The sequence below is a fragment of the Schistocerca piceifrons genome, chromosome 1, assembly GCF_021461385.2.
Source record: "Schistocerca piceifrons isolate TAMUIC-IGC-003096 chromosome 1, iqSchPice1.1, whole genome shotgun sequence".
Classification (NCBI taxonomy): domain Eukaryota; kingdom Metazoa; phylum Arthropoda; class Insecta; order Orthoptera; family Acrididae; genus Schistocerca; species Schistocerca piceifrons.
In genome coordinates, this window is record NC_060138.1 from 1,247,134,867 (window position 1) to 1,247,161,339 (window position 26,473).

Genomic DNA, 26,473 nt, shown 5'->3' on the forward strand with positions numbered 1-26,473 from the left:
TGTGATTATTGATGTTGATGTTCTCGTAAATTAAAAAAAGGGATAAATTTCAAAGCAAATTCCTAAGCCCTTCTGTCGCTCTGTGATTATTGGTCGTTGTTAACTCACTTTTCGCTTCATTCCATTGTAAAGGAAAATCTTAAATGTTTTCACGAAATAGATCTAGATGTTGTCGACCACAAGTGATGTTGAACGCGGGGCTTGGCCCTTTCATGAATTCCTGCCGCCACCAATGAAAGCCCGTTTCAGAGTAGAGAATTTAGGATCTTAGTTCAGGGGTTTACTAAGTGCAGCTGTCCACAGCTCGTGGTCTCACGGTAGCGTTCTGTCTTCCGTAGCATGGGGTCCCGGGTTCGATTCCCGGCGGGGTCAGGGACTTTCACCTGCCTCGAGATGACTGGGTGTCCCCTTTACGATCGGAGGAAGGCAATGGCAAACCACCTCCGCTAGGACCTAGCCTAGTACGGCGATGATGGTCTCCCGCATCGTCCCCTACGCTCCGTCAACGAGTATGGGACTACATCATCATAAATGCAGCTAGTGGTTGCAAGGTTACAAGAGTCTGTGTTGCATAAACATGTGTTCATTTAAGACAGACAAATCCCTCCACAGGACCCATAAAGCTAGGTTCTATTTTCAGAGAGGGGAGAATATCAGCGTCATTAATTACAAAAATCAACATTCGTCATGGGAGATCGGATATCAGAATGTTTGTATAAATTGTACAGTGACCTTAACGTGACCAGGGATGTGGAGCCATGTTGACTCCAGAGCCATAGTCAACTGGGCTAGGTTTCTCGGTTGACTACCCGTGGTGCGAACAGCCCCTTCAAGGTGTTCCCAGATTCACGATCGAGCTTTAATGCTGGGGTTTGGTGTCCAGGGGAGTACGCTAAGTTCATCCTGATTCTCTTCCAACCACGTGCGTGGACTGTGAGCTGCGTGACACGCTGAACTGCCCTGCTGGTAGATGCCATCGTGCCCAGAAGAAACAAACTGCATGTAGGGGTTGAGCGTAGTCCCCCAAGGTTAGATTGTCACTTTTGTTGGTCCGTTTCGAGCCGTGCACGGCTCGCGTTTATCGCATTTATTGTTTGTCATCTTCTATTACGGTAACGCCGCCCCGTTTTCTTATTTCATTTACTGGTGTCACTAACTTCCTGACTTACTTGCCCGTGAGCGGCAGCAGCAGCGTATCGATAAGTGCACTATCGTACCATCTCTAGGGCGACCGATAGTATTTCCGGGTCGTCGTGTGTCTGGCTGGCGTTCAGTTGGAGACGGACCAGCAGTGCAGTCAGGACGCAGCAGGAGTGAAGTCGGGGATGGGGCGCCGGTCAGGCGCCGACAGCCAGTGCCCGCCGACCGCTGGCGACACACATCAACTGTCCGACGGAGGCAGATTGGAGCAGGACGACCGTTGGTTGGTCGTTCGGTTGGTCGTCTCATCGGCCGACGCATATTTGGCCCTTTTACCGTTTCCGGATCTGGGCAGTTTATCGGTTGGCTTGGAGCAGCGAGGAACTCTCCGTGGCGGATGTCTGGCCGGACCCGCTGGCGACGTCCACGTGCGGTCGGAGTGTGAGGGGCTGTTCCCATTGGTACGACGTCCGTGGCTCACCGATCCCGGACACGAAAGTTGAGTCTTTACTTAGTCTATCAGCCAGCCCAACCGTTCACATTGTCTCGCTTGAATTTCGTCGCTTGATCCGTTGACTATCTGGCGATTGGATTGTCGTGAGACCGACAATGATTGGGCCAACTGCCAGTCTCACCTAAGCGAGCGTCAGTGTTTGAATTCCAGGGCGACCCTCAGAACTTCTGAGCGGCCTTGGGTGTACTGCCTTTTCTTGTTTGTTCTTGTTGTCTGTACTTCTATGGTTTCTAGCCGATTTTTAAATTAAGGTTGTTTTGCCCTTAAGGCGTCAGATGGTTTGAACCTTCAGCCTAATTTAAGAACTGTTTTACGTAAAGCCCTTGGCATTTTTAAAATGAATGTTATTGAGTCTTAAGTGCTGGGCCTTCAGCCGCTTTTGAATGTAAGTTGTTTTGCTCTTAAAGTCTCAGATTCTTGGGGTCTTCAGCTGACTCTGAATTGAAGTTGTCCTGTTCTTAAGCTGTTAGATGCTTTGGGCCTTCAGCCGAGTTTAATAACTGTTTTACGTAAAGCCTTTCGCATTTTTAAAATTAAGATTCAGCAGATTCTGAATTTAAGTTGTTTACTCTTAAAGTGTCAGATTCCTTGGGCCTTCAGCCTAAGTAAGGAACTGTTTTAAGATAAGCCTTTGCCTTTTAAATTTTTGATTTTGGTTGAGCTTTAAGTTACTGGCTTTCAGCCGTTTTTAAATTAAAGTGGTCTTGCCCTTAAGGCATAAGATTGTACGGCGCATTCAGTCGCTAATTAAGTTTCCAAAATAAAGCTGTATTTTTTTTTAAAATTTTGTTGGCTCTTGTAATATTTGATCAAATAAATGATTGTATGTTGGAGTCTAACTGACAGCCGCTTATTTTGGCCCCTTTCCGCAACTTAAACTACCTGCCCTGTCCGGGGGGTTTAGCAGGGCGTCGCAGAATGATGAGATCACGCAGAGAATGCCATGAAACGTTCCACAGACTATAACGCTCCCTCCTCTGATCTGGACCCTACGGACAATTGTTGCAAAATGTTCGCTTTCAGACGTTTCACGCCGTACAGGCCAACTGGCACTTTTTCGATGAACCGCAAAGCTTGATTCATCTGAAAAGGTCAACTGTCGCCCCTTGGTGGACGTGTAGTTGCGTCAGACCCCGGTGGACAGCAGTCAGCATGGTTGCATGAGCCATGTGCCTGCTTCGGAGGCCCACACGCAGCAACGTACGCTGAACGGTCGTGGAGGAGACACTGTTGATAGCCCGTTCGTTCATCTGGGTTCTGGTTAGTCACTTGCTCAACAGTTGCACGTCTATTCGCCCGTACTCATCTTCGCAGCCATCGTTCACCACTGTCATCTATGGCCCGTGGTGCACCGCAGTTGCCTCTGGGCCGATTTTCGATAGCGCCACTTTGCCATGTACAGTGAACTTTAACTACGGCGATGCACCAACGGTTTACGGAATAAGCCGTTTCGGAAATGCTTCCACATTGGCCCGAAAGCCTTTTCTGTTGTCCGCGTCCAGATGGTTGAAATGGCTCTTAGCACTATGGGACTTAAGATCTGAGGTCATCAGTCCCCTAGAACTTAGAACTACTTAAACATAACTGGCCTAAGGACATCACACACATCCATGCCCGAGGCAGGATCCGAACCTGCGACCGTAGCAACAGCGTGGTTCCGGACTGAAGTGCCTAGAACCGCTCGGCCACAGTGGCCGGCCTGTCCGCGTCCACCCGACCCTCTTCGTATACCTACCACTTCTAGTGCTGCCACATGTCGTCGGTTAGTGTTTATTGCACGTTGACAGTGAATTGCAGCGGGTGTCAAATTAATGTGATGGACCATGTAGTATTACGAGAGCGTGCTGAAAAGTAATGCCTCCGAATTTTTTAAGTGAATTTTTAAATAAAACAAACGTTACTAACATTCTACATCTTTATTCACATTACGTATTTATTTCTCAACTTAGTCACTCTGGTGGCGAAAACATTTCTCCCAACGAGACAGTAGTTTGTTGATACTGCCACTGTATAATATTCGACTTTGTTGACGGAGGAAAAACCTCACCTCTGCTTATATCGCCTCATCGCTATCGAAGTGAAGTCCTCGAAGCTGTTCTTCAAGTTCTGACAACAGACGAAAACCGGATGGGGCCAAGTCTGGACTGTAAGGTGGATGTTTGACGACAGTTAACCCACGGCATTGGATTGTTGCAAATATCGTATGGTATTGCCAAGCTAAAAGACAGGGTACTGCGTCTGTGGACGAACTCTTCCAATTCGGAACTCGATTACAGCGAGGTGTTTCTCACGCACCGAAATACACACATCAAAAAAAGTTTTGCATTACCACAGTTCCCAGAACTCCCAAAGATAACCTTGACTGTGGATATTGTATCACAGACACAGTCCCTTTAACTGTTCAGAGACATCACTAAACCCGCCCAAAGGTGGAAACAACCATGCATGAGCAGCGCCTCTTAGACGGAGGTGGTCCGACAGCTGATCAGTTCCAATCATTCCACCAGGAAGCAGGTACACGGCTCGTGTTGTCTGTAGTTCAACCATACCAAGACGGTCAATACCGCGGTTCGATCGTGTCCGCATTGTTACATTGTACCAGGAAGGGCTCTCAACAAGGAAAGTGTCCAGGCGTCTCGGAATGAACCAGAGCGATGTTGTTCGGACGTGGAGGATATACAGAGAGACAGGAACTGTCGATGACATGCTTCCCTCAGGCCGCCCAAAGGTTACTACTGCAGAGGATGACCGCTATCTACGGATTATGGCTCGGAGGAACCCTGACAGCAACGCCCCCATGTTGAATAATGCTTTTCGTGCACCCACGGGACGTCGTGTTACGACTCAAACTGTGCGAAATAGGCTGCATGATACGCAACTTCACTCCCGACGTCCATAGCGAGGTGCATCTTTGTAACCACGACACCCTGCAGCGAGGTACAGATGAGCCCAACAACATGCCGAATGGACCGCTCAGGATTGGCATCACGTTCTCTTCACCGACGAGTGTATCACATGGCTTCAACCAGACAATCGTCGGAGACGTGTTTGGAGGCAATGTCTTAGACACACTGTCCAGCGATAGCAGCAAGGTGGAGATTTCCTACTGTTTTGGGCTGGCATTATGTGGGGCCGACGTACGCCGCTGGTGGTAATGGAAGGCGCCGTAACGGCTGTACGAAACGTGAATGCCATCCTCCGACCGATAGTGCAACCATATCGGCAGCATATTGGCGAGGCATTCGTCTTCATGGACGACAATTCGCGTCCCCATCGTGAATGACTTCCTACACGATAACGACATCGCTCGACTAGAGTGGCCAGCATGTTCTCCAGACATGAACCCTATCGAACATCCCTGGGATGGATTGAAAAGAGCTGGTTACGGACGACGTGATCCATTAACCACTCTGAGGAATCTACGCCGAATCGCCGTTGAGGAGTGGGACAATCTGGACCAACAGCACCTTGATGTACTTGTGGATAGTATGCGACGACGAATATAGGCATGCATCAATGCAAGAGGATGTGCTACTGGACATGGTACCGGTGTGTACAGCAATCTGGACCACCACCTCTGAAGTTATCGCTGTATGGTGGTACAACATGCAATGTGTGATTTTCATGAGCAATAAAAAAGAGGGAAATTATGTTTATGTTGATCTCTATTTTGTGTGCAGGTTGCGGATCTCTCGGAACCGAGGTGATGCAAAACTTTTTTTGATGTGTGTAGTCACTTTAAACTGCGCTGTTTTACAGGCTACAGTTAGGAGCTCTCTAGCGGCAACGGCTGCAGATTTGTAGACATGAAGAATCTTAATAACGCTTGTTCCATTTCAAAAGGTTTAATACTTTTCACGTAAAAAATCCGGAGACATTAATTTTGAGCACGCCCTCATAGTCAGTTGCAAGGTAATCCATGGAAAGGTCCATGGAAAGGTTTTATATCTAGTCTCGCTTATAATAGGAACTAATACTGACGTACAATGAAGAGCCAACGAAACTGGTACACTTGCCTAATACCATGTAGATCCCCTTCGAGCACGCAGAAGTGCCACAACACGACATGGCATGGACTCGAGTAATGTCTGAAGTGGAGCTGTAAGAAACTCCCACCGTGAATCCTGCAGGTCTGTCCATAAATTCGAAAGAGTACAAGGGGGTGGAGATCTCTTCTGAGCAGCACGCTGGAAGGTATCCCAGATATGCTCAATAATGTTCATGTGTGTGGAGTTTGATGGCCAGCGGAAGTGTTTAAACTCAGAAGATTGTTCCTGGAGCACTCTGTAGAAATTCTGGACGTGTGGGGCATCGGATTGTCCTACTGAAATTGCCCAAGTCCGTCGGAATGCACAATGGACATAAAGGGATGCAGGTACGAGTCACCTGTTAGAATCGTATCTAGACGTAGCAGAGGCCCCAATCACTCCAACTGCACGCGCCCCACACCATTACAGAGCCTCCAACTTGAACCGTCCCCTGCTGACAAGCCGGGTACATGGGGTCATGAGGACGTCTCCATACTTGTACACATCCGTCAGCTCGATACAATTTGAAACGAGACTCGTCGGACCAGGTAACATGTTTCCAGTCATCAACAGTCCAATGTAGGTGTTGACGGACCCTGGCGAGACGTAAAGTTTTGTATCGTACAGTCATCAAGGGGACACGAGTGGGTCTTCGGCTCCGAAAGCCCATATCGATGATATTTCGTTAAATGGTTCGCACGCTGACACTTGTTGATGGCCCAGCATTGAAATCTGCAGCAATTTGCAGAAGGGTTGCACTTCTGGCACGATTAAAGGTTCTCTTCAGCCGTCGCTGGTCCCGTTGTTGAAGGATCTTTCTCCGCCCGCAGCGGTGTCAGAGATTTGATGTTTTACCAGATTCCTGATATTCACGGTACACTCGTGAAATGGTCGTACGGGAAAATCCCCACTTCATCGCTACCTCGGAGATGCTGTGTGCCACGTTCAAACTCACCTAAATCTTGATAACCTACCATGGTAGCGGCTGCAACCGATCTAACATGTGCGCCAGACACTTAATGTCTTATACAGGCGATGCCGACCGCAGCGCCGTATTCTGACTGTTTATTCATCTCTGTATTTGAATACACATGCCTATACCAGTTTCTTTAGCGCTTCAGTGTAGTATTATGGTCAGAAATTTGGTTGAAATATGGTCTAAATTCTGTATGCCACAAACATACATGGGCGCCGGTAACACATTTTAGAATTTTTGTTTCTAAGCTATTACCAGAATGGTTTCAGGAATTACTGCAACCAATCACCGTTTTTTCTTTTTTTCAATTTTTATTTATTCATGACCAGTTTCGAATTGCCTGGCAGTTCATCATCAGATCAGTGCTTAGCATAATGTGTACTGGTAAGCACACATTATATTTTGCAGAGCAGTGCCTGCCACAAGAATAAAAACAATGGACGACCCCCACAGCACTCCAAACTAAATTGTATCATCTGATGACGAATTGCCAGGCGATTCGAAACCGGTCATGAATAAATAAAAATTGAAAAAAAGAAAAAAAAACCGTCGATTGGTTGCAGTAGTTCCTGAAACCTTTAACAAGACAGTCGCAGTGTTGCAAATCCAGAATGGATAAAAGTTTTATCACCAGAAACCCACTTCATTTTCTCAAATTATTTTCCACGATCTCATTCTGCTGTTTCTTTCAGAACTTCCGTTTTTGTGCTGTTTGAACGTCCGGAGATAGACTAGTCAGGTCGCCTGCAACAGCTAAGCAGTCTGTCGTAATATTGATTCTATATTAAGGTGGTATTACCTTTAAATATGTGTGTTAGAGAGAGAGAGAGAGAGAGAGAGAGAGTGAGAGAAAGAGAGAGAGACAGAGAGAGAGAGAGGGACAGAGTGAGAGAGACAAAGAGGCAGAGCTACAAATTAGATTTTAATTTGCTTAATACACTATTTTGTATGTATCTTTGTATTAGAAGCATGCTGAATATGCGAAGTAAAGAAAAAAATGAAAATAAAACCCGTATTCGGAAGGAGCAGATGGTAACCATTGATCAGTGCGCCACTCTCTTAGAATCTCCAAACTTTTTCTGTTTGTATCTATAGTTTATCCGTTCGGAACAGCGATGAAATCTTCCGGAATGAGAAACGTCTGAAGAAAATTAAACTTTAACTTTTGTGAGTTCATAGCCCAATGCGCTTAGAGATACGTCGTTTTGGTAAACAGTCAGCTTAGAGTCATATAATAATCTAAGTGTTGGGCTCTGTTGTGGTGCGAACAACTGGAAATGTCGTTTCTGCTCATTGTAGTTCTGCGAAAGACGTTAAACGGAATTTGCGGAATACGGCGGCGTCGGGTAAGCTCGGACTTAGCCGTAACGCCTCCCCTGGGATTATCGCACTTTGTGAGCTCTGCTACCGGCTCAGATTTTCCGGAGAACGACTTTGTGAGCACAAGTTAGCAAAACACGAAACACGCGGGCGCTACGTTAACGGCATTTTCTACAAATCTTAGCACAACGTCCAAAGCCGACTCTAACAAGACTTTTGATTTGCCTTTCATATCGCTGTGTCCTATGATTACGTTGGCAAATTACTTTAGTCCCCTTTCTTCTATTTCACAACTAACTGGGCCGTCATGGCCGCAACACACGATCATCACGATCTTCCCTAACAGGTTTTTCCCAATTTGCTGATCTGACGATTTCTTCCTCATTCTGGCAGTTTACTCTTGTACAAGAAACGCTTCATGCAGCTTAAAGGCGTAAGTTTCTCTTTTGAACGTATGTTCTTCCTGATGGTACCGCGTAATTCCAAATAAGGGAAAATTAAAAATAAAAGATCTCAGCAAGTATCAGTTAACGAAATTTCCTTACTGTTATTTTGGGATAGTTGCAAGCAACGAGTAATGCAATTTTTTTCTATTTGCTTCATTATGACAGCGTTTAAAGCCTTAGCGCCGCGTCAAACATAGGTTTAAAACTACAAACACCATACTTTGGTGCATCATTGTGTGTATGTACGAGCAGTTACTATTATGTGTTACATTACCCAACGGTTAACTTACAGGTTCATTGCCTGACTGATGTAAGCAGTTACAAGTGTAAACGACGCATGATAATAACTACACGACTAAAAGCATTGAGAAACCAAACTGAACATGTTCTTTGAGCTGTCTGACGTACAATAATGAGCAGCTGAATTAGACATAGCTGCTGTGATGGAGGTAGATCACTGTTTCCACAACAGATTTAACTGGATAGTCCTGCCTATTGGGGATTTTCCAGAGGCTGTGTTTTCGCACCATTTCGGTCAGACATACCGAGCTACACCGGTTGAGTAGAGAAAGTAGATATTAAAAAAAAAAAAAAAAAAACCGCTCCCGTGGTCTCAGGTTGCCGTCGCTATCGCAGATACTGTTCCCGTAAATAGCGTGTCGGTATTTTGATGGCGCGAGGTTAGTTCGAAATGGGCTCAAACCAGATGAATTTCTCGGCCAAGACATTACCACGTAAAAAGCTTCGTTTGTATATATGCTGATTTGTTACCATGGCGTCGAGTGCCGACGGCAATTACGAAGTGAATGAATCCTGCTATATCGGAAGAAAAATAATGGATGACAGACGAAGGAGGGAGGATATACGAAGAATATTACACAAGCGAAAAGGACAGTCATCGCTAAAAGAAGTTGTCTAGTATGAAACGTAGGTCTTAATTTGAGGAAGAAATTTCTAAGAATGGTTGTCTGAACCACAACATTTGTGGTTCCTCCTCCTTTTTGTAGTCTTTCGTGGATGTTAAATTTTAGTTTATTAAGTTGTCGGGTTACGATGTCCTCGATCTACAGCGTCGTGGTCAGTTTATTTCTATTTAAAGCTGGGAGGACGAGTCACAAATTTTATTAAAATCTCTTGAAACGGTAATAGCGGACGTAACGTAGCTTGATATCGTCTTAAATTGTTTATTCAGAAGCTCTGTTATTAACCAATCTCAGTCTAATCCGGTGAACAAACACTATTTGTTCTTAATTAGAATTAATTTCAAGCGCTCATAATTGAAAATAAATGTCTTTACACCTTGTATTCGTCGTAATTTAGTTTTCACCTCAGATTAGATTCTGAGAGTCAGAGAGGTTGCTGCAATGTAATCGGTGAAATTCAAATAAATGACTGTCAGCCGATCGCTCTGTGCTGCGATCGGAAGCTACCTTTTTCATGAAAATTGTTTAACTGCTGTTGAATTGAGACTGACGTCAAAATTATAGTAAGTGCAGTCTAGTATTTTTAAATCAATCAACCTCAGATGTAAAATCGTAACACTTCAATACTAAAATCCATAATTAACGAAGCTGATCCAGAGATTGATTGCTTTTGATTCTGTTTTATTCTCTCGTACGAAACGAAACTTTCACAAATAACGCTTTCCAACAACAGACATACATGTAACCGAGATTCTAACTGAGAGAGAGAGAGAGAGAGAGAGAGCTAACAGAACAGAAGATGTACCTACGATCTAAAACATATACTACTAAAAACAAAACATTGAACAATGTAACACCTACTTGTTATTCTGAAACTCTTAGCTTCCATGAAAAATCTAAATTATTTTATTATATTATAAACTTATAAATTTCAAACAAAAATTGACATAATAACTCATCTAAACAACTCAAATAAAATAAAAATAAATATTTCAATTACTGTAATCCTAAAGAATGGCTTCGCATTGTTTGGAAGTGAATTCTAGACTGCGAGAAAACCGCAAAAGATGAGAATTGAAGAGTCTGAGAAGAGATGTTAGAGAGACATGCTGAAAATTAATAGGTGTAGTAAGATAAGAGATGTGAAGAGCACCCCCTCCAACAAGGGACACTATCCTAGATTGAGTGTTGTGACATAAGGGAATAATGGTCCATTGTACTAGAGGGAGCTCCAGAACGCAAAAGGGTAGCAGAAGGCTACTGCGGGAGGAAGAGGTTGGTGCAGGAGGGGAAGCGATTGCGGGGATCATAAAACCAGTCCGCAGAGTGATGACAACAAAAAATGAAATTGAAATGAGCTTTAGTTCCCAGTTCTTTGCACACTCTATCTAAAATTAGTGGAAGTAGTTCACACATATTACAAAAACGTGTGTGTGTGTTCCACATGTCTTCCTAAATCACTTGGCCAAACTTGGTACACACATACATTACCGTCAGGTAACAATTACTGTGGGGGTTAAAACTACCTGTCTATCAAAGGGATGCAGGTGGGGATGAAAAATAGGGAATGTGTGGATTCCCAGATTTTATCTATCTAGTATTTGTGAATAAGAGCACTTAGGGAGTTGCAACAAACTTTATATATTATTTCAAACCATAATGAATTTTTTCTCGCTGATAACCTATTAGAAATAATGAAAGGAAAAATGTTTATCGCTTAATACTTTTCAGTTGTTCATGCAATAATAGTGTTGCATGAGGAATGACGTTATAATTTATTATTTCTCTATTGATAACTGTATTCGCGAAACATTTCAAAGACAGTATGCACATATACCACTCAATGTAAGTACAAACTTGTATCATTGTTCAGGAGATATGGGGTCATAAGGAATCAGATGCCTGGCAAACTGACGCATCACTCATGACGTTTAAATTTTTTATTTCCTTGCTGTTGACTCTATTCGCAATACATTTCACAGACAGTATCCGCATATGTTGTTGAATGGATCTGTTGTTGTTGTTGTCTTCAGTCCTGAGACTGGTTTGATGCAGCTCTCCATGCTACTCTATCCTGTGCAAGCTTCTTCATCTCCCAGTACTTACTGCAACCTACATCCTTCTGAATCTGCTTAGTGTATTCATCTCTACGATTTTTACCCTCCACGCTGCCCTCCAATGCTAAATTTGTGATCCCTTGATGCCTCAGAACATGTCCTAGTTCTTGTCAAGTTGTGCCACAAACTCCTCTTCTCCCCTATTCTATTCAATACCACCTCATTAGTTATGTGACCTACCCATCTAATTTTCAGCATTCTTCTGTAGCACCACATTTCGAAAGCTTCTATTCTCTTCTTGTCCAAACTATTTATCGTCCATGTTTCACTTCCATACATGGCTACAATCCATACAAATACTTTCAGAAACGACTTCCTGACACTTAAATCTATACTCGATGTTAACAAATTTCTCTTCTTCAGAAACGCTTTCCTTGCCATTGCCAGTCTGTATTTTATATCCTCTCTACTTCGACCATCATCAGTTATTTTGCTACCCAAATAGCAAAACTCCTTTACTACTTTAAGTGTCTCATTTCCTAATCTAATTCCCTCAGCATCACCCGACTTAATTCGACTACATTCCATTATCCTCGATTTGCTTTTGTTGATGTTCATCTTATATTCTCCTTTCAAGATACTGTCCATTCCGTTCAACTGCTCTTCCAAGTCCTTTGCTGTCTCTGACAGATTTACAATGTGATCGGCGAACCTCAACGTTGTTATTTCTTCTCCATGGACTTTAATACCTATTCCAAGTTTTTCTTTTGTTTCCTTTACTGCTTGCTCAATATACAGATTGAATAACATCGGGGAGAGGCTACAACCCTGTCTCACTCCCTTCCCAACCGCTGCTTCCCTTTCATGCCCCTCGACCCTTATAACTGCCATCTGGTTTCTGTACAAATTGTAAATAGTCTTTCGCTCCCTGTATTGTATCCCTGCCACCTTTAGAATTTGAAAGAGAATATTCCAGTCAACATTGTCCAAAGTTTTCTCTAAGTCTACAAATGCTAGAAATGTAGGTTTGCCTTTCCTTAATCTATTTTCTCAGATAAGTCGTATGGTCAGAATTGCCTCACGTGTTCCAATATTTATACGGAATCCAAAGTGATCTTCCCCGAGGTCGGCTTCTACCAGTTTTTCCGTTCGTCTGTAAAGAATTCGCGTTGGTATTTTGCAGCTGTGACTTATAAAACTGGTAGTTCGGTAATTTTCACATCTGTCAACACCTGCTTTCTTTGGGATGGGAATTATTATATTCTTCTTGGAGTCTGAGGGTATTTCGCCTGTCTCATACATTATGCTCAACAGATGGTAGAGTTTTGTCGGGACTGGCTCTCCCAAGGCCGTCAGTATTTCCAGTGGAATGTTGTCAACTCCTGGGACCTTGTTTCGACTCAGGTCTTTCAGTGCTCTGTCAAACTCTTCACGCAGTATCGTATCTCCCATCTTCATCTACATCCTCATCCATTTCCATAATATTGTCTTCAAGTACATCGCCCTTGTATAGACCCTCTATATACTCCTTCCACGGTTCTGCTTTCCCTTCTTTGCTTAGAACTGGGTTTCCATCAGCGCTCTTGATATTCATGCAAGTGGTTCTCTTTTCTGCAAAGGTCTCTCTAATTTTCCTGTAATCAGTATCTATCTTACCCCTAGTGACATAAGCCTCTACATCCTTACATTTGTCCTCTAGCCATCCCTGCTTAGCCATTTTGCACGTCCTGTCAATCTCATTTTTGAGACGTTTGTATTCCTTTTTGCCTGCTTCATTTACTGGATTTTTATATTTTCTCCTTTCATCAATTAAATTCAATATTTCATCTGTTACCCAAGGATTTCTACTAGCCCTCGTCTTTTTACCTACTTGATCCTCTGCTGCCTTCACTACTTCATCCTTCAGAGCTACCCATTCTTCTTCTACAGCATTTCTTTTCCCCATTTCTGTCAGTTGTTCCGTTATGCTCTCCCTGAAACTCTGTACAACCTCTGGTTTAGTCAGTTTATCCAGGTCCCACCTCCTTAAATTCCCACCTTTTTGCTATTTCTTCAGTTTTAATCTACAGTTCATAACCAATAGATTGTGGTCAGAGTCCACATCTGCCCCTGGAAATGTCCTACAATTTAAAACCTGGTTCCTAAATCTCTGTCTTACCATTATGTAATCTATCTTATACCTTCTAGTATCTCCAGGATTCTTCCATGTATACAACATTCTTTTAAGATTCTTGAACCAAGTGTTAGCTATGATTAAGTTATGCTCTGTGCAAAATTCTACCAGGGGGCTTCGTCTTTCATTTATTACCCTCAATCCATATTCACCCACTATGTTTCCTTCTCTCCCTTTTCCTACTCTCGAATTCCAGTCACCCATGACTATTAAATTTTCGTCTCCCATCACTACTTGAATAATATCTTTTATCTCATCATACATTTCATCAATTTCTTCATCATCTGCAGAGCTAGTTGGCATATAAACTTGTACTACTGTATTCGGCGTGGGCTTCGAGTCCATCTTGGCCCCAATAATACGTTCACTTTGCTGTTTGTAGTAGCTTACCCGCACTTCTATTTTTTTATTATGAATTATTTTATTTTATTATTATTATTTATTTTTATTTTATTATTATTTATTATTATTATTATTATTATTATTATTTATTAATATTATTATTATTTTTTTATTATTTATTATTATTTTATAATTATGAATGGATCCACAATATTATATTATTGTACGATGTATAGTTCAGAAAATATGACGTTATGAACAATAAAATGCTTGAAAAATTGCCGCACCTTGCACGACGTTTAAACTTGTTACTTCGTTACTACCAACTCTGTTGGCAATACCTTTGCAGACAATATTCCCACATGTCCATTATACACTCCTGGAAATGGAAAAAAGAACACCTTGACACCGGTGTGTCAGACCCACCATACTTGCTCCGGACACTGCGAGAGGGCTGTACAAGCAATGATCACACGCACGGCACAGCGGACACACCAGGAACCGCGGTGTTGGCCGTCGAATGGCGCTAGCTGCGCAGCATTTGTGCACCGCCGCCTTCAGTGTCAGCCAGTTTGCCGTGGCATACGGAGCTCCAGCGCAGTCTTTAACACTGGTAGCATGCCGCGACAGCGTGGACGTGAACCGTATGTGCAGTTGACGGACTTTGAGCGAGGGCGTATAGTGGGCATGCGGGAGGCCGGGTGGACGTACCGCCGAATTGCTCAACACGTGGGGCGTGAGGTCTCCACTGTACATCGATGTTGTCGCCAGTGGTCGGCGGAAGGTGCACGTGCCCGTCGACCTGGGACCGGACCGCAGCGACGCACGGATGCACGCCAATACCGTAGGATCCTACGCAGTGCCGTAGGGGACCGCACCGCCACTTCCCAGCAAATTAGGTACACTGTTGCTCCTGGGGTATCGGCGAGGACCATTCGCAACCGTCTCCTTGAAGCTGGGCTACGGTCCCGCACACCGTTAGGCCGTCTTCCGCTCACGCCCCAACATCGTGCAGCCCGCCTCCAGTGGTGTCGCGACAGGCGTGAATGGAGGGACGAATGGAGACGTGTCGTCTTCAGCGATGAGAGTCGCTTCTGCCTTGGTGCCAATGATGGTCGTATGCGTGTTTGGCGCCGTGCAGGTGAGCGCCACGATCAGGACTGCATACGACCGAGGCACACAGGGCCAACACCCGGCATCATGGTGTGGGGAGCGATCTCCTACACTGGCCGTACACCACTGGTGATCGTCGAGGGGACACTGAATAGTGCACGGTACATCCAGACCGTCATCGAACCCATCGTTCTACCATTCCTAGACCGGCAAGGGAACTTGCTGTTCCAACAGGACAATGCACGTCCGCATGTATCCCGTGCCACCCAACGTGCTCTAGAAGGTGTAAGTCAACTACCCTGGCCAGCAAGATCTCCGGATCTGTCCCCCATTGAGCATGTTTGGGACTGGATGAAGCGTCGTCTCACGCGGTCTGCACGTCCAGCTCGAACGCTGGTCCAACTGAGGCGCCAGGTGGAAATGGCATGGCAAGCCGTTCCACAGGACTACATCCAGCATCTCTACGATCGTCTCCATGGGAGAATAGCAGCCTGCATTGCTGCGAAAAGTGGATATACACTGTACTAGTGCCGACATTGTGCATGCTCTGTTGCCTGTGTCTATGTGCCTGTGGTTCTGTCAGTGTGATCATGTGATGTATCTGACCCCAGGAAAGTGTCAATAAAGTTTCCCCTTCCTGGGACAACGAATACACGGTGTTCTTATTTCAATTTCGAGGAGTATAGTTATCCGGGCTGTTATGCCGCGGTCGGTTGATGAATTCTGTGTCAATTCCCAACGTCTCGTCCCCGTCTGCGGGGGACATCTTCAAGTGGGTCTGTAGCTCGATGGAAGGTCTAACACACCCACTGGCTCGCTACTGACTGCCGCTAAATTCCATGTCCGCGCGCTCCCGAGCCGCGGCGTGACGTCACGTGTTTTGAAAGCGTCAGTGCAATTGGCCGCTGTCCGCTGCCGTCGATCGCCGTTGCCATCACGCAATAGTGGTCGGGTGGTACACATCTTCTTTAACACCGACATCCATATACCGTTTAATTTCACACCCTCCTCCTTTCGATTGAAATTATTAGGGTGTTCAGCGATTTCGATTGCCTCCCTGTAGAACCTTTCGTAATATCCGCTTGTGGCCGCTAGTGCTTGCGTCTCCTCGAAACGAATATGGTGGTTCCCTGGCTGGAAAGCATGCTCCGCAACAGCTGATCGTTCCGTTTCTCCTCTTCTACAATTGCCCTTGTGCTCTTCCAAACCTTTTGAAACAGATCTTTTAGTGGTACCCGCATAAACGTCTCCACATCTCAGTGGGTGTGTTGGACCTTCCATCGAGCTACAGACCCCCTTGAAGATGTCTCCCGGAGACGAGCACGAAACGTTGGGAATTGACACAGAATTCATCAACCGACCACGGCATAACATCCCGGATAATTATAATGGACCTGACAATTCCGGCCGTGAAAGTCTACATTTTAGTAATATTCCCACATGCTGATGAATGTTAACTACAAAATTATATTATTGTACGACACATAGTTCGGGGGACATGACGTGATAAGCGTTAAGTACAAGCCCAGAGCTGCGTGCGACGGTTAAATAAATACCTGGGCAACGCTGCCTTTCTGCGCTAGTATTAAATATAGTTTCAAATGCCCATACGAAACGTGTTTCACTGGTGAGATGAAAGATCAAGTACGCTGGGGCATTACATTAACAATGTCACCACGGTTCAGACGCAAGGATTAATAACTTGTCTTCACTGAGAGGTATTTTAGATTTATTTTTACTACTTGTAAGTTCCGGGAAAAACCACCTCATCTGTTTGATGTGGAGGCATTTTGTATTACAGAGTGTAATAACAGAAGTGCACACTTTGCCAATCGGTTCCTCGAATGAAAAGCGGATACAGGTTTAACAATGGACGCGGGCGAGGGAGACGCAAATTACTTGCGACTACATGGCACCATCCTTCGATATTGAAAGCGAGCGCGTATTTCGAAGACGACTAAAGGAAGAATTCACTCGTCTCTTTCGCCTCGCGGCTGCGAATGAGCGCTGAGGAGCAAATTGCCACATTAGACGCTGCTGGCGGGCGGAACGGTACTGGAAGCGTGTAGGGGCCGTGTCGGCGGCCACGTGTTCGGCGTGCCTGCGTCAGCGCGGCGTGTGTTGCTACTCTGCAGGAGACAATGGCGTGACAGCGGCTGGCGGCACACGTGCTCCATTGTCTGCCGCCTCATTAACTGACAGCAACAGCGGGGGTGGAGGAGGCGGCGGCGGCGGTGGCGTCATATCAGCGCATCGGCGTCGCTGTCACCCCGGGAACGGTGTAAATGGAAAGGGGGAGGGGGAGGGGGAGGGGGGAGGGACGCCTCGGGGCTCGCTGGCGCCCTAATTGAAGAAGCCACAGCGTGTACAGTCAGCGGAGCCGCCCCAGGAAGCCGTGGAAACGATTGTCCTTCCGTTCTTCTCCCCTAACCACTGTGTCGACTAGACTGAAGCGAGCGATAAAAGTGGAACTCTGCTACTTGCAAGTAACCGACCCAAGGGATACACTTCGATTTTGATCGACTTTAAATATGTTGTAGTGTAGACGAAAATAAAACAGACCTATTTTTTTATACGTGCCCCTACGGCCGTTAAGGGGGTTAGGACGCCAAACGGGCCGACCTGGAGCAGGAGAGGCATCACAGGACATTTTAATTTCCAGTGTCTACATTTTTACAAATAAATTCATAGTACTTTGTCAGCATCACCAGGAAGGATTCAGGATTGACACTTATTGCAGTGGAAGTTCGAAAACATAACAAAATATTTTTTTTACGTGTGAAATTTCATCATTTTTTCACTTACTAATGGCTGCATTTGTTGCTATAGGTACACTTTTCTTCATGGGTTGGAGAGATTCTTCGATGAATTTTGCACAACATACATACCATACTTACAGGTGTACGAAACTCTAGAATTTATTTAATTTATGACAAAACGAATGATCTGTTGTATTTTAAACTTCATATTTAGAAAAAAAAACACAAATTTTGTAGTTAATTACCTCAATTTTTACCACAGTTTTTAATAAATTTGGAAAATTCTAGAGTTTCCTACACCTTTAAGTATGGTGTGTATGCTGTGCAAAATTCATCGAACCATCTCTCTCACTTATGAAGAAAAGTGTACCTATAGCAACAAATGCTGCCATGAGTAAGTGAAAAAAATGATGAGATTTCACATGCAAAAAAAAAAAAAAAAAATTGCTTCGTTATGTTTTCGAACTTCCACTGGTATGAATGTGAATTCCGAATCCTTCCTGGTCATGCTGACAAAGTTTAATGAATTTATTTGTAAAAGTAGAGACAGTGGAAATTAAAATGTCCTGTGGTGCCTCTCCTGCTCCAATTCGGCCTGTTTGACGTCCTACCCCCCTCAAGGGGGCAAAACATCCACTTGAATAAAAAAAAGAGTTTAACATTTTTAAATTGACGCCGTTAAAACGGTAACAGATATAAAGAAGAACTACAAATAAAAGGTCTACGGTCTGTAATGTGTGCCACAACGGTGCGCCCAGATCTGTCGAAAAAGTCATTGTAAAATTCCTTCCCCTTGCCACAATTTTGTTTTTTGTTTTGACATTTGACTAACAGCAAAATATTTAGTATCGCTAACACCAAATTCAGTCTTATATGATGAAGTAGTATTCCCGAGTAGAATTAGTCAGAAATAAGCTAGAAAAATGTCAGCATTGCTGTACAAACGCCAGAAGAAAACGCAAATACAACACAAGATATTTTATATTTCATGAAATTAAAGGAAAATAAACTGAAACGCCAAACAAACGGGTACACCTACGTAATATCGCCCCCGCGAGCTCTCAGAAGTGCCACAACACGACATGGCAATATCTCGACTAATGTTCAAAGTAGTGCTGTAAGGAACTGACACCATGAATCCTGCAAGGCTGTCCATAAATCCGTAAGAGTACGAGGGAGCGGAGATCTGAACAGCACGTTGCAAGGCGTCCCAGATATGCTCAATAATGTTCATGTCTGGGGCGTTTGGTGGCCAGCGAAAGTGTTCAAATTCAGAACAGTGTTTCTGGAGCCACTCTGTATCAGTTCTGGACGTGTGGGGTGTCGCATTGTCCTGCTGGAATTGCCCGAATCCCTCGGAATGCACAGTGAGATGAACGGGTGTAGGTGATCAGACAGGATGCTTACTTACGTGTCACCCGTCAGAGTCGTATCTAGACGTATCAGAGGTCCCATATCACTCCAACTACACACGCCCCCCACCAACTCGAACAATCTCCTGCTGACATGCAGGTTCCATCTATTCATGTGGTCGTCTCCATACCCGTACGCGTCCATCCTCTCGATACAATTTGAAACAAGACTCGTCCGAACAGGCACCAGGTTTCCAGTCATCAACAGTCCAATATCGGCGGTGAGGGGCCCAGGCGAGCTGTAAAGCTTTGTGTTGTGCAGTCATCACGGGTACACGAGTGGGTCTTCGGCACCGAAAGCCCATATCCATGATGTTTCGTTGAATGGTTCGCACGCTGACACTTGTTGATGGCCCTGCATTGAAATCTGCAGCAATTTGCGGGAGGGTTGCACTTCTGTCACGTTGAACGATTCTCTTCAGTTGCCCTTGGTCCCGTTCTTGCAGGGTGTTTTCCGGCCGCAGCGATGTCGGAGATATCTTTTACCGGATTCCTAGTATTCACGGTACTCTCGTGAAATGATCATATAGGCAAATCCCCATTTCATCGCTACGTCGGAGATGCTGCCACTTCGGAGATGCTGTGTCCCATCGCTCGTGCGCCGACTGTAACACCACGTTCAAACTCACTTAAATCTGGATGACCTGCCGTTGTAGCAGCTGTAACCGATCTACCAACTGCGCCAGACACTTGTTGCCGACCGCAGCGCCGTGTTCTGCCTATTTACGAATCCCTGTATTTGAATGTTCATATCTATAACCTTTTCTCTGGCGCTTCAGTATGCCAACTGGCATTGAAACGGACTCATATTGCCCCACGTACAATGATGCAGAGATATTTCTTGCTTATTTCTGACAAATGCGTCTTTGGAATATCACTTCATGGTTTATGACTCTGTTATACACAGTGCCATACGTTTTGTAATTAGCCAAACGTTGAAATGGAAAACAAAATAGCGGGGAAGAAGGGATTTCGAATAAAATTACTTCTTCAGCAAACCTGAGTACACTATTGTAACATACATAAAAAACCACAGAACTTTTCCTTGATGATTGTTTTTATATCTGTTACCGTTTCGGCGTTATTCATTCAGAAATATTAAACTCACTTTTTCTCAAAGGGGTGTTCCACTCCCTTAACGACCGTGTAGGTGTGTATAAATAGAAAATAAGTCCCTTTCATTTTGTTCTACGCTACAACATATTCAAAGCCGATTAAAATCGAAGTGAATCCCTTGCGTATGTTTATTTGTTACTAGACACTGTATCAATGCTCAGAAGTCTACTTTAAGGTGCATAAAGTATAGCGAAACGTACTGCTAGGTGCTTGAAATTTGATGTTTCTCCTTGCACGTATGCGAAGTTTCGAATAATTCCGACAGATGGCAGAGCCGTAGTGAACCATCAAAATGGCGTCTACGCACGAAATCCGTTATAAGCAATGAAATGATAAAAGAAGACCCTAAGCTGTCGACAGGCGTTGATATAAATCAACTGGGACAGTTCAAAATGCGTGCCCCGACCGGGACTTTTTCTTTTTTTCTTTTTTTTTCGTAAAAACATTTATTAAAAAAACAATGTTGCACATTCCAAATACATACTAAGTTATACATAAATGAAGTTATTTAAACAAAACGGTTCGATCATTTCAATTACGCTAACGTTAAGGAAAGACAACAGAAGATTGTGATACTGACTAAATTACCAGAAAGAATTACGTTAAACATCAAGAAAATTTTTTTTAAAGGCATTCAAACTTCAACCTGAAGAAGTAAAATCTGCACTTTGAATTACATGAGCTGCAATCTTTACAGAAGCATAATTTCTTGCCGGCCGCAGTGGCCGTGCGGTTCTAGGCGCTACAGTCAGGAACCGAGCGACCGCTACGGTCGCAGGTTCGAATCCTGCCTCGGGCATGGATGTGTGTGATGTCCTTAGGTTAGTTAGGTTTTTATTGGTTCTAAGTTCTAGGCGACTCATGACCTCAGAAGTTAAGTCGCATAGTGCTCAGAGCCATTTGAACCATAATTTCTTTATGATGGATAACAGCAAGTTTGTGGGATAATTTTAAATATAAAACAATTTAATAATCATATTAGGCAATTTCTGAAATACTTGAGAGTGGTGGAAAGGAGATATATAATAAAGTTGACTAGCCTTCCAACTACACTTTCTGGTCATTAATTGAATTTTAAGTATCTGAAGTGTTCAGATGTATATAATCAGACTTTCACTGCGAAACTGACTTACACATCACAGTGCAAAAATGAACAGGGCAATGTGCCAGCCATTGAATATTACATTTATCAGATAGAATCTTATGGTTTTAACCAATTGATAAGGACATTTCTATAAAAACTATCTATTTCCAAATTTCTAGTATAAGCCAATAATGCATCTTTAATGTTTTGTGTTTTGACACTATTAGACACACAGTCTCAATGTCACATAAGTTCTGTACATTAGCTTATAGATTTCAAACACTACTCTCTGAAGTAGAAAAAGAACACATCATAAATCTAATGTAAAATGGTAAATAGTATCCTTAAGGTAACTACAATACATCATTGTCAACACAGCCTTCTTTTGTATATTAACCAATGCCCATTCTTTCAAATACACTTTTTAACATATTACCGAACTTTTTCTTGTGATTCGAATAGCTTCTAATTTTGTGGAACTCACACAGCATGTGTACCTTGAACTCTATGATGCTATCGGATCCTAATTTGTTAAGGGCGTAGTTAACAAAATTTCCCAGCAACCAGTACACAGCGTTATTTTTTGCTTCTGGGAAATAGCGTGCTTCAGGCCTGTGTATCAATGACAGCGATATATACTCAGGGGATGTTCTTGTAATCAGAGCTATTTGCTCCCGGATCCACTTCCAACTATTCATGTGACCACTGCAAGTATATCTATGAATTACTGTGTCAACTAGATGGCATTGTTGACATAAATTTGTTTCACAGAGTCCGATTGCGTGCAGTCTTTCATTGGTGCTAACTATGTTGTTAACTGTCTTGTACCATGACGTTTTTATATTAGACGTGAGCACATTAAAACTAATGTTTTTCCAAATCTCAGTCCACTTAATGTTTGGAAACTGTCGTTCTATTTTGTTTCTTCCTTCGCTTTTCTTTCGATCCCGCATTATGGCTCTTGATGTTAAGTGTCGGGACTGCCTGAGTTCGACACTGACATAACTAAACTCAACATAGAAAATCCTCACGTACTGTAAGCGACTGTTGATATTCTGCACGTCAATCGGGGGAAGCAGCCTTGGAGGTTTAATGATCTCGAAAAGTTGGCTGGTTATGCTTTCTCGCGAGTCTCTTATTAAATTAACTTGCCTTTTGATAAAAAGAGCGGAGGCTTTATCCGTTATATCAGTTAATCCTAGTCCACCATTTTTAGGGTCTAAAGTGGCTACTTTAGCAGGTACTCTGAACACTTCACCTCTCCACAAAAATTTTGTGATTTTGGACATTATTCTCCTCGCTATCATTCTCGGTATTGGAAACAGCTGGGCAGTATAATAAGCCTTAGCAAGGATGCATGAGTTGATATACTGTGTTCTTTGAACTTGGTTCATATATCGAGTTAAATTCTCTACAATGGCTCCTTGCACTTTATCTGCTGCAACTTTCCAATTTAAAGCCGTCATTTTCATAGGGCATGCTGTCAGGGTGATCCCAAGTGTTTTATGTTGTCGTACTAATTTTGTCCACTCGACGTTGATATTATCAAAACCTCTGAGATTTAACATCTTACTTTTTTTTCCGTTTTCATTGGCTCCAGATGCTCTACAGTACGAATCAATCACTGTTGCTAGCGTGGTTACCTCGTCATTATTCCTTATAATGACCCCTATATCGTCAGCATAGGCTCTTATAACTGTTTTGTTTCCCGATAATGTTAAGCCTTTTAATGTAGCATGGACATGTCGGAGGAAAGGTTCCAGCGAAATTGCGAAGGGCGACATGGACAGAGGACTTCCTTGGGGAACACCTTGTTGTATTTGCATCGACCTGGATTGTTGACAATTCACCGCTATTTTAGCATTTATTCCAGTTGCTATGTTCTTAATCAACTGTATAACCCTATCGTTGAAACCTATTTTCTTCAATGTCTGTAGAAGATATTCATTGTTTACTACATCGAACGCCTTATAAAAATCTAAAAACAATAAAGCACACTTTATGTTTGTTACAGAAGTTATTGCAATGATATCCCTGAATTCCGCTAGATTTTGAAAAATGGTTCTGCCTTGCGCACAGTTCTGATGTTGACTAATAATTTTATCTGTAAGGCATGAAATTCTCTTGTTTATTATTCTAACTATTAATTTATAATCAGAATTCAGCAGTGAAATTGGACGAAAATTATTTAAATCTTTGTTTCCACTATTTTGTGGCACCTGAACAATTTTACTCTCCTTAAACTCAGCCGGAATCATTTTACCCTGAATAACCTCATTTACAATGTCCGTGATTTTCGCACCTACTATTGGCCAGTAACGGATGTAAAACTCTGCTGGCAGACCATCCGGTCCTGGGGATTTTTTGGTGGTGAGGCTGTAACCTCCCCCTCACTTACCGACCTTAATGACAGTGAAAAATGAAACCGCGTGTACCTAATGGGAGTTTTGGAAAAGCAATCGTCACCGAAGTTAACCTGTCGGTAAAGAGGGAGGAAAGGGTTACATCTAAATGAAAGGAAAAATGCAAATGAAACTGGTGGAAATTAATTTTGAAAAGGGGCAAAGTTAATAAAGAAAGTAAATGTGCGGCCGTTACGTTAACAATTAACTAGCGGTAATTAGATATTTGAGATTTGGGGGAAATCACGGTCGCCAGTCCTAAGGACAATTACTATAGTAACTGAAAAAGAAAGGTTATTACACATATAATTAACACTAGAAGCGTGGCAACTGAAGGTTGACACGTGTAGTGTGAAATCTGAAAGTTTGTCAGAAGTAATAAATTTCGCTACACTCTGACTTAATTTAGCAAAAGAATTAATAAAACCGGAAAATCGAAAGTTAATTTAGTGACTGAAGTTAATAGTGAGTTTTCTTTCTGAAGCACATCGAAATCCAGTAAAATACGGTTAGTCTTGGACTACCTCAACAATCATTTCAAAAACTACTTGAATCTACGCAATTTAGAAATAAGAGATTTAACTTTGAACTTGAATTAAATGATCCTGAACAATTAACAATAGTAAAATTTAGTACGTACCAAGCTGAGCTGCAGTCACAGGTAACTAAAATACGGTAACAAAACTCGCACTCTTAATTTGTGCTTGTGCAATCTAAATATTGTAGCCAGCTGAACTTTGAAATTAAAACAGTGAAATCGAATGATGCTGGCGTTTGAATTTCAACGACCCTCGGGCTCATTTCGGAAAAGGAAGGGACCCTGCTTGGCAATGCAATTGGGACAATGAGCAACAAAGGTTCATGCTAAGTTGCTGTAATTTTGCGAGGCAAATGGAACAATTTGAAAAACTGAGGTCTGCCATACAGTTCTGAAACTTTACGTGCTTTTAGTCTTCCTTGTTGGTTGATTGAAGGTTTGAAGCCGTCGATCGAGGAGGTGGCGACAGTCACTCATTGTCGGCCGTCGCTGTTGCAGAAGCTGGATGTTGGCGCGCCTTCTTCTCGACACGGTCACCAGGCGAAACGGGCTCTTGATGTGCGCCAGCTAATGCTTCCCGTCCGCGACACCATGTCAGAAACTATCATCGCGAGTCGAGCGCAATTACATGCTGCCAAACCCCGAAAGCGCGGCAACTCGCGGGAGCGTCACACAACACACCTGCTCCACTCGCTACTCCAGTCAGACTCTCTCTTACTGTTCTGCCCGCGCTCCACGCGGCAGAGTTAACACTACCAAAGATCCTACACACTTTGAGTCTTCACACGACCTATCGATGTAATCGTTCGATAGCAGTTTTCCCTAGGCAAGACCCAGCGTAAAAATACAAATAATATTTACGAAACAAACCAATTATACATCGACATAAGTGCATAAATATAAATATATCCAAACAGTAAAGCAATTACAATATATAAAGAGACAGAAATGTCATATCTTGAGGTAACAAAACAAGGAAAAAAATAATAGTACAATAGATGGAAATAGGAGGATATGGATTTCCGACGTTACACGTGCCCCACATTGTCTGAGGATGTTCGCGTAACGTAAACAGACTCAGAAAATGTCCCAAAAAAGAAACAGCGGAAATGCATATGCTCAAAACATCAAAAAAATTTAGCATTCGTCTAATTAACCATAAACCAATTTGTAGACAATAATAATTGAGCGGAGAAACTCCTAATCTTATTCCACTCTGTCATCTTGCACAAAATAAAACAGGTTGACAACATATCAAAATTCATAGAAAACATAGAAAACGGTTTAGCTATTCCAAAATCATTAATATTCGTAACACTATAAGAAATGGAATACTATTTGCAAAATTGATCAGAGTACATGGTCATAAAAAACAGGTATATCAAAATACGCAAACTAATAATTAATTACATAGAATACACATATTTATGTAACCTTTTCATAATTAATATTCTCGTCATGTCCAATTAACGCTAAACAAGAAAATAACAGATAAAATAAAACATAAATATTGACAGCAGAATCCTTTCACATCAGCTGTCCGGGAAGAAAAGCAACTCCACATTCCGTACTCGCGAGTACAAAGGATGCCGACAGCGGCACAAGAGCCAACAGCGGCACAGGAGCCGACAGCGGCTCGCCTCGCCAGTATTGTTGCGCCCGCGTGTGCGGCACGCTTGATCTCACTCGCCCTTATGACGGCGTTTCCAGAACGTCCGTTTCACTGAATTCTTTAGGAAAAACTCACTCCCGAGTAATCTCAAGGAGTCCCTTAATACTATCACAGTGGATAACTCAACACTGTCCATCATCACACGCATGTACTAGCCTGAAACTTAAAACAACGTCTAAGTACATCGGCAATGACTAGTAAATCACATATTTATGAAATCTTACAGCTATTTACAAAATCATATTTACATTCCTTAATCTACTGTGACTCAGCTGAAAACTTAAACTAGCAGCTTGGATTTTTCAGTTGATTAGATCATGATTAAATTGATTAAAATTAAATTGATTAATCAAAATTAATTACTTATTAATTACAACTTCTTTAATGACCTCTAGGTCAGGCAAAAGCATCGCCACATGGCACATCCTTAAATCTTACACTCTATATCTACATACTGT